This window comes from Pelobates fuscus, chromosome 9, assembly GCF_036172605.1.
Source record: "Pelobates fuscus isolate aPelFus1 chromosome 9, aPelFus1.pri, whole genome shotgun sequence".
Lineage (NCBI taxonomy): Eukaryota > Metazoa > Chordata > Amphibia > Anura > Pelobatidae > Pelobates > Pelobates fuscus.
In genome coordinates this window covers 60,230,206-60,244,446 of record NC_086325.1, presented here as the reverse complement: position 1 = coordinate 60,244,446, position 14,241 = coordinate 60,230,206, and positions in this window count along the sequence as shown.

The following is a 14,241-nucleotide window of genomic DNA, read 5'->3' as shown; positions in this document are numbered from 1 at the left end:
GCCCAGAGCCGCCCGTTCACGGACAAAACCTGAGAGTCAAGCAGGGGTCAAGGCAAGGGGACTAGGACAATATAGTAGTTAAGTGAGGTTCGAAGGTATATAGCCCCCGCTATGATCCCGCACGTTCACCTAAGCGGTGATTTGCGTCTCCAATCTCTGTGCAAGAGATGGGGACAATTTACAAGGGGTATATGGGCTGAGAGCAATCCATGGTGGGCTTTATCCGTTATATGAAATGTAAATGTAACGGCTGACAAGACCTAAGGTCTCGTCTGTATTTAAGGACTTGTTGGTATTGGGTAATGGGGGGGGGGGGGAAGGGTGAGGCTTAGAAAAAAGGGGGGGGGGGGATTGGACTCCAGGTTTTTTAGATTCGTTCCCCAGCGATGTCATTAGAATAGTAGCGCTGGTAAGCATATCGTTAAACGTTGAAAACTCTTGGAATTACTGTTGGACAAGGCGATACCCGAAGGCATCTTTGCATGAGACAAAAATCATGATATATGTTCGGATAATAGACTTAGTGTCTTCACAAGTCTGTAATTTGACTGTAACGTGTAGATTATTTCAGAGTAAGATATGGAGGGGTGAGGCGTGGAGGGTGGGGGGTAAGACGTGGAGGGGGGGGGGGGAGGAGGAGTAGGAACCTGCGGGTACTCAGAGGAGAGGTTAATAGCGGGGCACATCATTTGGAGCTTGGCTTAAGTGTGGGTTTTGTGGAGTAAGGATCAGCAACAATAACAACATCAAGCTGAGACATTTCACATTGTGACCCCATATTATAACAACTCAAGCTAAAGTAATGTTAACGTTCCTCCCCATAGTTGGTTAGATAACCTCCTTCCCCCCTCCATAACTGTGGGTGACCATGGTGGGTTACAGTAAATTAATATAAACATACGACCTGACATTGTGGATTGAAGTAAGGACTAGTAACTGTGTTGTATTGGCAACAAAGTCTCATCAAAGTCTCTGAAGCATTGTCTCTGATAGGGATGTCGGTCTCTGGGGTCGATTTGTGGGCACGAGTTTCAGTCTCTGAATGAGTAATCGTGATGTCCCATGAGTAGCAGTTGATCTTGCTTCTGTCTTGGTATTTCGGGCGGGATTAGTAGAGTGTTGTATGTCCTAATAGAGATTGTGGAGAATAGTGGGTAAGGATGGTCTGTCAAAAGGAGGCAGGGAAGAAATGGGGGAGGGGGGGGGAGGGGAACAAATTTCTGGGTGATTGGGCACAGCGACTGGGTCATTTTTGCATCAGACCAGCTACTTCTTCTCTCGCATCGGCGTCCTCATTGGGGAAGTGAATCTTGGGTCTGTTCTCCTCTTCTTCAGTGGTGTAATCCCCTTTGGACGATGCAATGGATCTTGGTGTGGATAAGGGACGTACCAATCCATCACTGGCACTTCGGGAATCTCCAGAGCTCTTAGAAACGGTGGGACGTCCAGGTGTGACGTGATTGAGTGCGTAGTGCCTTTGTGGGTTACTATTAAGGCAAAGGGGAAACCCCACCTGTATCGTATGTCACGGTTGCGTAATTGTTCTGTTACCGGTTTCAAGACCCGTCTTGCTTGTAGTGTGAGCCAGGACAAATCAGGGAATATTTGTACTGCGTGTCCTCTGTATAGTAAGGGAGGATTAGTATCTCTCAGTGCCTTCAAGAGACTCTCTTTCTCTGTATAGTAATGTAATCTGCATATAACATCACGTGGTAGCTCTGTTGCTGGACCTCTGGGCTTTAAAGATCTATGCGCTCTATCAATGATATAAGTGTTATCAGACTCTTTTCCAAGTATTAGATTAAATAAATCAGTAAGCGTGGCTATAAGGTCTTCCCCTTGGGATTCTGGTAGCCCTCTTACCCTCAGATTGTTGCGCCGTCCTCTGTTATCTAGGTCATCGATTTGTCTCTGCATATCAGACATAAAATGCATTTGAGAGTCCATTATTGAGGAAAAGTGGACCATTTGGGCTTGTTGTGCATCTTTCTCTTCCTCTAGGTCAGTAACTCTGTGGTTTATCTGTTGCAGATTGGAGTTGATCGCATCTAGTTTAACTTGGAAGGATGACTCCATTTTGTTTATCATGGAGGCTATGTCAGCTTTCGAAGGTAAGCTTTTAATGAGTTCTCTTAACTCCAGGTCCCTGGGGTGCTCGTTGGATCTATCGGAGGTATCCGATGCCGCTGGGCTTTGCGGTATGGAGTCTAAATTAGTGTGAGTGTCGGCCGGCGCCATTTTGTGGTTTGCGGCCTCCGTCTCGCGGTCTGCCGACTCGGTGAAATAACCGGTTAATGTGCCCAATTTATGCCCACAGGGCTTCCCTGGGGTGCGCTGTGTACCTTGATTCTTTTTAGGGTTTCCCATTCTCGCTTATTGCCTCGGATTGATGCGGATTGCCCGACGGATTGCAGGGAGCTGTATCAGTGCACAGCCATTCAGCTCCGCGGTCAGGCCACGCCCCCCCGTCCCTCTAGTTTTAACCCTGCAGCTGAAAACATAGCAGTTTTAGAAAAACTACTATGTTTCACTGAGGGTTAATCCAGCCTCTAGTAGCTGAAAATCACAGTGAGAAGACGCTGGACAACCATAGAAAAGCATTGAGTAATGCTTTCCTATAGGCGGTTTAAATGCACGCGTGGCTCTTGCCGTGCATGCGCATTCGGAGATGAGAGGCATATCGGGGCGGAGACATCCCCGGCACCAAGGGAGCCTGGCGCTGGAGAAAGGTAACTGCTGAAGAGGTTTTAACCACACACACACACTCTCAAGAACAGATGCATACACACTAGCTAACAGACACACACATTTACTGACAGACATACACTCAGTGACAGACATACATACACACTCACTGACAGACAGACACACATACACACTCACTTGCAAAACATACACTCTCACTGAAAAACACACACATTTACTAACAGAAACCAAACAGACTCACTAACAGACAAACACTAACAGACACACACAAACTAACACACTCAGTAACAGACACACACAGTAACACACTCACTGACACACAAACTAACACACACACTGACACTCACTAGCAGACACACACTCAATAACAGACTCACACAAACTAACACACAACACACGGTAACACACACACACAAAAACTAACACACTCATTGACACTCACTAGCAGACACACACACTCAATAACAGACACAAACAAACTAACACACAACACACTCAGTAACAGACACACACACACAGTAACACACACACCCTGACACACAAAAACTAACACACACAAACACACACTAACACACATACACACACACTCACTTTTTTCTTTTTTAAATTTAATCCCCTAGCCTCCCTACCTTTGGGAGTGCTGATGGGATTCCAGATTTCCCTGGGGTCCAGTGGGGCTGCTGGGCGGCCGGTCCTGCAGGCGGCAAGGGAGCACTGATCCTCCTGTTCAGCTCCCTCGCGTGCTGCTTACTGATGCCGGAGCCGGAGTGATGTCATATTCCGGCTCCAGCATCACTGCGGTGTGCGCGAGGGAGCTGGGCAGAGAGCACTCAGGGGAGAATGCACCCTCACGTGCCCACCAGGTGACCGCGGTATGTACGCCAGTGTACTCACCAGAACAAATTCAATAAGTTGTAGTTGTTTTGGTGACTATAGTGTCCATTTAATTTTAAAAATAAATTTGTTGTTTCTGCTTATGTGCCTGTCATTTTAGCCCGATTATAGTAATGACAACTAATAATGAACCAGAAATATTTCTATAATATTCCTTGTTGGTGTTGTTGGCTGTGACAGTTTTGCTGATATCTTTAGTAATTAACAGCTGTTGGGAAGAAATTTATGATAGCTTAAAGAGAATTATCATTCTTTTTTGTGCTATAGCTTACTATGTCCACCAGAGCTGTTGCCCGTGAATTGAATGCTCATTTCTCCACCATAAGCCATCTCCAAAGGCATTTCAGAGAATTTGATATGCCACATCTGTGAGGTGGATGGATTATCTCAGCAAAGGAGAAGTGCTTACTAACACAGATTTAGACAAATTTGTGAACAATATTTGAGAGAAATAGACCTTATGTGTACATAGAAAAAGTCTTAGATCTTTGAGTTCAGCTCATGAAAAATGGGGGCAAAAACAAAGGTGTTGTGTTTATATTTTTGTTAAGTGTGTGTATATATATATATATATATATATATATATATATACTCACACACATACATACATAGGGCTCATCAAATCCCTAGTCGCCATGGTGACTAGACATTTCGCCCTGGTGCCTAGCATTTGTCAGCCCTTTGCTAAGCCATGCAGGAATCATTAAAGCCGGCCGCCGTGGGAAGCATTGAGGCGGCATGCGAAGGTGCAGTAACCTTCCTGCAGTTCCTCTCTGCTCCCTTGCATGTTGCCTCCATGCTCCCCGTGGCGGCTGGCATTAATGTTTCCTGAGCGGCATAGCAAAGGGCTGACAAATGCCAGGCGCCAGGGTGAAATGTCTAATCGCCATGGTGATCTGGTGCCTGGGATTTTTTGTGACATGACATCACTCCAGCCCCAGCATCACTACCAATGCCAGGGAAAGATCCACTCAGCTCTCCCAAAGGTAGGGAGGCTGGGTGGATTTAATGGAAAATTAAAATAGCAATTTGTTAGTGTGTGAGAAAATGTGTGTGTGTGTATGTGTCTCAGTGTGTGTGTGTCTCAGTCAGAGAGTGTGTGCCTGTCACTGTATGTCTGTCAGAATGTGTGTATGTCTGTCGTGTGTCTCAGTCAGAGATTGGGGTTGGAACTTGTGTACAGTGAGGCGCTCTTCAATGCAGGTGCAGAGCTTGTGTGCCGGGCAAGCCAGGAAACGTAGAGTGGGCCCTGGTGCAAAAACAGTTTTGGGCCTATGAAGACACATGCCCATCAGGTGACCCAACACCAGCACTCCCTGTAGTTCCACCTCTGTGCCTTCCTTATTAACGGCAAGACACCTTTTAACAGAAACTGGAAAACCTTTTCAGGAGATGCAAGATAATTTTCCATGGTGTTTGCATATTAGGGACTTTAACTTGTGGCTTGGTGAATGGTGGTTCCGGGAGCAAGGATTTGGCATCATTTCTCATGGTAGCTCTGTTTGGAATGGAAATAAACTGTACAAAAAAGATGGTTTGCATCTTTCTCAAAAGGGAACAAATGTTCTCAGTGAGCAGTTCAGAGGTTTTGCTAGGATGTATTTAACCCCTTAAGGACACATGACATGTGTGACATGTCATGATTGCCTTTTATTCCAGAAGTTTGGTCCTTAATGGGTTAAACTAGGAGGAGGGGCAAAAGGGTGATAACACATCAATCCTATTGCCCCCAAAAACAAGGACAGAAGGTGCCTGTAGCAAGTGTGTTAAAAAATTATAAGCTCAGAGTCATGTCTACAAATGCTCACAGTTTAGGGAATAAGATCCATGAACTTGTGGCAATAATAGTAACAGATAATGTAGATTTAGTTGCTGTTGCTGAGACATGGTATAATTAGAAGCATGACTGGGACATAGCAATACTAGGGTACACTTTATATAGAAAAGACAAGGAAGGCAAGAAAGGGGGAGGGATGGCCCTGTATGTGAAGGATAACATATAATCTAGCCTAATAAAAGTTAGTGAGGAGAACATAGAGTCCAGTTGGGTTACGTTAGAATTTGGTAATCACACAGTAACTCGTGTAGGTGTGATTTATAGGCCCCCAGGACAAATAGAAGAGTTAAATACTCTACTAGTTGAGGAAAGCTAAAATGACAATGTAGGGGGATGTTATCATCATGGGTGACTTTAATCTTCCTGATGTGAATTGGAAAACCAAAATAGTTGCTTCTACCAGGAGCACACATATTCTAAACTCCCTACTGGGATTGTTTCTAAAACAAGTCATTGAGGAGCCAACTCGTAAAGAGGCCTTTCTAGAGATTTGGTATCAGATATTTCTGTAGGTGAACATTTAGGATCCAGTGATCATCAGTCAGTGTGGTTTAATATAAGAACAGTGACTGAGTCACACCACACAAAAACTAAAGTTTTAGACTTTAGAAAAACAGACTTTTCTAAAATTAGAATATGTGTAAAGGAGTCATTATCAGACTGGAGCAATTTAAATGGAGTCAAAGAGCATTGGATTATTTATAAGTTGCACTGCTAAAGGCAACAGAAAATTGAATTAGGCTTGTCAGTAAAAGCAAACAATTAACCCCTTAAGACCGCAGCCAAATGTACAAGTTGTGATCCAAAAAAAAACGTAAACAAAACCTGGCATTTGCGCTATATGTCTGTCCAACCGTAATTCACCTCTTTCATATTAAATGCACCCACACTTGTTATATATAATTTTATTCAGGGGAAAAAGGGCTTTCATTTATCATCAAATATTTAGGTATGGAACATAATTTAATATGAAAATAAATATAAATAAAAAGGGAGAAAATAAGAATTGTTTAAATTGTTTTAGTTCTGCGTGACATTTTAACTGTGAATGTCAAAATACTGTTTGCTTTTACTGCAATACAATACACATATTTGTATTCAGCGATGTCTCACGTGTAAAACAGTACCCCCAATGTAAAGGTTTTATGGTGTTTTGGGAAGTTACAGGGACAAATATAGCGTGTTACATATTTCAGTTTTTTCACATTGAAATTCGCCAGATTGGTTACGTTGCCTTTGAGACCATATGGTAGCCCAGGAATAAGAATTACCCCCATGATGGCATACCATTTGCAAAAGTAGACAACCCAAGGTATTGCAAATTGAGTATGTCCAGTCTTTTTTAGTAGCCACTTGGTCACAAACACTGGCCAAAGTTAGTGTTAATATTTGAAAATGCAAAAAACTAATTTGAACGCAAATTTTGGCCAGTGTTTGTGACTAAGTGGCTACTAAAAAAAAACTGAACATACCCTATTTGCAATACCCTGGGTTTTCTACTATTGGAAATGGTATGCCATCATGGGGATAATTTTAATTCCTGGGCTACCATACGGTCTCAAAGGCAACCTGGCGAATTTTAATGTGAAAAAACTGAAACGCAAACCTTATATTTGACTCTGTAATGTTTGAAAACACCATAAAACCTGTACATGAGGGGTACTGTTATACTCAGGAGACTTCGCTGAACACAAATATTAGTGTTTCAAAACAGTAAAACGTATTACAACAATTATATCGTCAGTGTAAGTGCCATTTGTGTGTGAAAAATGCAAAAAATTTCACTGTCACTGATGATATCGTCGTTGTAATATATGTTACTGTTTTGAAACACTAATATTTGTGTTCAGTGAAGTCTTCCGAGTAAAACAGTACCCCCCATGTTCAGGTTTTATGGTGTCTTGGAAAGTTACAGGGTTAAATATAGTGCTAGAAAATGTAATTCCCTGAACTTTTGGCCTGGGTTGTCAGGCAGGTCCTGCAAATTGTAATTAATAAAATGACCTAATTATGTCAATTATTACATAAATATATACATAGAATTATTATATATATGTGTATATATATATATATATATATATATGTATATATATATATATGTATATCATTTTTTTATTATTTTTATTTATATATAGGTATATATTTAGTGATATATACACATATACTTATGTATATAGATATATATATTATTTCGTTCTACATGTATTTTGTTATCAATATATATATATTAATTTTAAAATACAGTTAGAACGAAATTACGCATGTTTATATATTTTTTATCTATTTTTATTTTTTTATTTTATTTTTTAACGTATTTATATATTTTTATTATATTTAAATATATATATAATGCAAATTATATATATATATTTAATCAATATCATTGTACGTGTATTTTGATATTAATATATATATATATAATTATGTATATATAAATATTAAAATACACGTAGACAGTGTATGTATATGTATGTGTATATGTGTATTTGTGCATATATATACTTAGATCATATATATAATAAATATATATATGATCTAAGTATATATAATCTTATTTTTACACTGTTTTAACATTTTATTTTTATTATTCAGACAGCAGGGGGAGTACCTGTCATTACAGGCACTCCCCCTGCTGGCATTGACATGGACGGCTGTGCCGTCCATGTGATCGCGGGGTCCTCGCAAGGACCTCGCGATCACATGGCCCTGGGGGGCCGAAGAGGACAGAGGGGGCTCCCAGGTAAGTACAAAAGATCGCAGGACGTTCTATGCCGAGGCTAAGCAAGTTATAAGAGCTTCCAAATCACACACAGAAGAGAAAATAGAACAGTAAGTAAAAAAGAGGATAAAACATTTTTTTAGATACATAAATGAGAAAAGGAAAGTAAAACAAGGATTAGTTAGATTAGAAACAAAAGAAGGAAGGGATGTAGAAGAGGATAAAGGTCTAGCTGACTGCCTCAATTAATATTAGGAAAAAAGGACAAATTAGTAATTTGTAACATGTGAGTTTACAAAGGAAGATGTTCTATTTCAGCTGTCAAAAGTAAAGACAAATAAGTTATTGGGACCTGATGGAATACACCCAAAGTTATTAAAATAGCTTATTTGTGTACTAGTCAAACCATTAACAGATGTATTTAACCAATCATTGTTAACAGGAGTAGACCCAGAAGATTGGAAGTTAGCAAATGTGCCCATTCACAAGAAAGGTAGTAGGGAGGAGTCGGGCAACTATAGGCCAGTAAGCCTTACTTCAGTAGTGGGGAAAGTAATGGAAACCATATTAAAGTATAGCATTGTTGAACATCTAAAATCACATGGATTTCAAGATCAGACACAACATGGGTTTACTTCAGGTAGATCATGTCAAACTAATCTTATTGATTTTTTTTTATTGAATAACTAAAATAATAGATTAGGGTAGTGCAGTAAATATTGCTTACCTAAATTTCAGTAAGTCTTTCGACACTGTTGGACATAGAAGGCTTATAAATAAACTGCAATCTTTAAGTTTGGATTCCAATATTGTTGAATGGGTAAGGCAGTGGCTGAGTGACGGGCAACAGAGGGTTGTATTCAATGGAGTATATTCAAAGCATGGTCTTGTCACCAGTGGGGTACCTCAGGGATCTGTACTTGGACCCATTCTCTTTAATATTTTTATTAGTGATATTGCCGAAGGACTTGATGGTAAGGTATGTTTTTTTGCTGATGATACTAAGATATGTAACAGGGTTGATGTTCCAGATGGGATAAGCCAAATGGCAAACGATTTAGGTAAACTAGAAAAATGGTCAGAGTTGTGGCAACTGACATTTAATGTGGATAAGTGCAAGATAATGCATCTTGTACGTAAACTCCCAAGGGCAGAGTACAGAATATTTGATAGATTCCTAACCTCAACATCTAAGGAAAGGGATTTAGGGGTGATTATTTCTGATGACTTAAAGGTAGACAGACAAAGTAATAGAGCAGCAGGAAATGCTAGCAGAATTATTGGTTGTATAGGGAGAGGTATTAGCAGTAGAAAGAGAGAAGTTCTCATGCAATTTTACAGAAAACTGGTGAGACCTCACTTGGAGTATTGTACGCAGTACTGGAGACCGTATCTCCAGAAGGATATTGATACCTTGGAGAGAGTTCAGATAAGGGCTACTAAACTGGTTATTATTTATTTATTTATAAAATATTTTACCAGGAAAGATTCATGGATTGCAGGATAAAACTTACAAGGAAAGGTTAAAGGAACTTAACATGAATAGCTTGGAGGAAAGACGAGACAGGGGGTATATGATAGAACCATTTAAATACATAAAGGGAATCAACACAGTAAAGGAGGAGACTATATTTAAAAGAAGAAAAACTACCACAACAAGAGAACATAGTCTTAAATTAGAGGTTTAAAAGTAATATGAGGAAGTATTACTTTACTGAGAGGGTAGTGGGTGCATGGAATAGCCATCCAGCTGAAGTGGTAGAGGTTAACACAGTAAAGGAGTTAACAGTAAAGCTCATGTATAAGAGCTTTTGAGATTGTGTGTGTGCTGAAAGAGCCTGTAAAGTGTGTGCAAGTGCATCTAGGGGCTGCATTGTGAGTGTACGTGTATTGGAGTTGCATTCTGTGCTTATCAAGGAACTGTAGTTAATTATATATATATATATATATATATATATATATATATATATATATAAATGAGATTCAGTGTGTAATGGGGTGAAGCATGTATATATGTATGTATGTGTGGGGGGGGTGAAGGTATGTGGGGAAGAAGTGTGTATGTGTGTGAAGAGATGATGTGTGTGAGCTGTGCACTGTGTGTGTATGCAAAGGTTTACTCTGTGTTGGTGGGAGTGTACTGTATGTGAGGGGGTTTACTGTCTGTGAGGGTGTACTGTGTTCAAGGGGGTGTAGAGAGTTGAATAGGGAAGAGCTTTACAATTTATACTTTAATTATTGTTTTAAAAAAAATTAAATAATATTTCCCTTTCCCTGATCTTACCTTGCAGGGAGGAGTGGCACAATCAGATCCATGATGTTTGAGAAGGCTGCCTATCCATCGGGTACAGGGGAGGTCACAAGATGAGAGGTATCTCTCTTGGAGCTCAAGCACTTACACAGACTGATCTATACAAACCCACAGACTGACCCATACACACACACACACACACACAGACTTCCCTCCCCACACAGATTGACCCATACACACACACAGATTTCCCTCCCCACACAGACTGACCCTACACAAACACACAGACTACTCCCCCACAAAGACTGATGCCCCCACACATACAGACTCACCCATACATACGCAGACTGAACCCCAACACACACACAGACTGACCCATACACACACTGTAACGGATCATCTGGCACCCCGACTGGGTACCTCCATTGAAGGATGTTCCTAGTGCTTCCTGAGGGCTCCATGCACTCCAGCAGACACCTCCAGGCACTGGACGACACTCAGTCTTGGGAACTCTGGAACCGCTTCTTCCTGGAGTCGAATGGGGAATTAGCTCTAATCCTTACAAGGACTTTCCCTGGTGAATCTCCTGTAAGCTGGAACAGCAGACACAGGAGCAAGCCTTCTTCCCTTAAATCTCCTGCAAGCTGGAGCAGCAGACACAGGAGCAAATCTTCTTTCCCTCCAATAACAGGACGACACACAGTTTTGGAGTGTAAGCAGAAACAGACTGAGCTGGGGCTTTATTGCTTCTTTAATACACATTTCTCCACACGGTTACAACCCACGTTACCACCAGCAACTTACAGTACAGTCAGACGCTCCCAGCTAATACACACAAACCCTCCCCTCTGCCTGTAATACAATTATTTCAACACAATCGGCTAACTTAATTATCACAGGCAGGAAAATGTACAATTTTACACAATATTCATAACTTCCAAACCATACATGCATTTTCCATAAAAGTTACATATTCTGAAACAGCATAATCAGTATACAAATATATTAAAACATCATACAATTTGGTCCAGTAGTTCAAAAGATAGGTGGAAGTCCTATTTGACCGACTACAAGCATGGCTTTCCTGCCCAAAACAGTTCCACAGATTTAGGCTGTGCAGCTGGTCTATCTTCTCCTCAATCTTGGAGATAATTGGCTTAAGTGGGTGTGGTAACTTAATTATCTCCAGGTACAGGGAATATCTCCATTTACAACAACAGTAAAAATATATAAAAATACATAATTCCTATTATACTGAACAGAACCCCCACATTCAACCTATCCCCAGCTAGCTTGGATCTGAGTGCTCAATATATCCGAACAGCGCTCAGAACCCATGAGCAGGATAAAATCGTCATGGGGTTAAAGTTTAGCAAGGGCTGATGAGAGATTGAGGAGTGACAAAGCAGCCAGTTTAAACTGGTCTGGAAGTGTCCCTGGGACACCACCCTCCCGGAGAAACAATAGACAGGAAAAAGGGGGAGGGAAAGAGGCACATTTTCTCATGGAATTAAAGAGGCAGAAAAAGTGTGACCCACAGACTGACCCATACACACAGACTGACTCATACACACACACACACACACAGACTGACCCCCCCACACACAGACTGACCCCACACACACAGACTGACCCCCCCACACACAGACTGACCCCCCACACACAGACTAACCCATACAAAACCACACAGACTGAGCCTCCCCCCCCACACAGGCTGATCCATACACACAAACTGACCCCCACAAACACAGACTGGACCATACACACAGACTGACTCACACACACACACACACACACACACACACACACACAGACTGACCCCACACACACAGACTAACCCATACACACACACAGACTGACCCATACACATACAGACTGAGCCCCCCACACACATTCTGATCCATACACACAAACTGACCAACACACACAGACTGAATCCCCCCCACACACCCTCACACACACACATACTGAGCCCCAAACACACACAAACTGACCCACTCCAGACAGACTGAACTCCCACCCCACACACAGACTGACCCCCACACACAGACTGACCCCCCACACACAGATGACACCCCATACACAGACTGACCCCCCACAAACAGACTAAGCCCCAACACACAGATACATACACATACAGACTGGGCCCCCCACACACAGACTGAACTCCCACCCCACACACAGACTGACCCCCCACACACAGATGACACCCCATACACAGACTGACCCCCCACAAACAGACTAACCCCCAACACACAGATACATACACATACAGACTGAGCCCCCCACACACAGAATGAACTCCCACCCCACACACAGACTGACCCCCCCATACAAACAAACTGACCCCCACACACAGACTGAACTCCCACCCCACACACAGACTGACCCCCCCACACACAGACTGACCCCCCACACACACAGATGACCCCACACAAACAGACTGACCCCCACAAACAGACTAACCCCAAACACACAGATGGTCCCCCACACACAGACTGAACTCCCACCCCACACACAGACTGACCCCCCATACACACAAACTGACCCCCACACACAGACTGAACTCCCACCCCACACACAGACTGACCCCCCACACACACAAACTGACCCCCATACACAGACTGACCCCCTACAAACAGACTCACCCCCAACACACAGATGGCCCCCCACACACAGACTGACCCCCCAACACACACAGACTGACCCTCCACCTCCACACACACACAGACTAAATCACACACACTGACTCACACTTACCAGCAGCTGCCTGGATGCCTCTGTGCAGAGCTGAGATTCCTCTCCCTGTCTCCCCTGCTCTGCTCTCTGTGACCCAGGAGGAAGTCCTCCCATCACAGTGCCCCCTCTAGCTTCACGTGGGAAAAGGGTGGAACACAGTTCCACAGTGACAGTGCAGCTGCAGCTTGTTAAGGGAGACTCAGTGCTCCTGACTTCAATTTCAATTGGGGGGGCACAAGGGCAAGGGGGCTGCATGATGTAAGGAGGGCCATGGTTCCCCCAGTGACACCGCTGCTAAGTCACCTTTATTTTAAAAGACATAAAAATAGCTACATTTATGCTTTAAATTAAGCAATTCTCTTCTCACTTAAGTCATCCTCTATAACTCTAATATATTATAGATCCTCCAAGTTGATTAACAACATCATACATTTATGCTATTATTATTATTTAAAAAGCACCAACAAATTCCACAGTGCTGTACAATGGGTGGACTAACAGACACATATTTTTAACCAGACAAGTTGGACACATAGCAACAGAGTGATTGAGGGCCCTGCTCAATGAACTTACATGCTAGAGGGAGTGTGGTATAGTGACACAAAAGGTAAGGGTAGGGTAGAAAAGTAGGTTTCTAGGATAGTATTCACTGGGGGCTTAGCGTTTTGTTTTTATGACAGTTGCTGGCGAGGAATTAGAGTGCGTTCCATAGGAATGGTGCAGCCCTAGGCGAGCATCAGAGGTAGGAGTACGAACAGAGGTTAGACATAGACTTACAGTCAGGCCCGGACTGGCCATCGGGCACACCGGGCAAATGCCCGGTGGGCCGCGATGGCCGTGCGGCCGAGGCCGGCAGGGAGATCACAGGATCTCCCCTGCCGGTCTATGCAGGGCCGGCACTATCCGAGCGCCGGCCCCGCTGTTTTCAATGATGGGCCGGTGGGGAGATCAAAGATCTCCCTCACCAGCCCACATAGAGAATATTCCGGCCGCCAGTGGGGAGAGAGGGAGGGAGCCAGGAGAGGACTCGGCGGAGCTCTATCTTGCAGCTCTGACGGGTTCCTTTCGCGAGATCCGGAGCGTTGCCATGGCAAC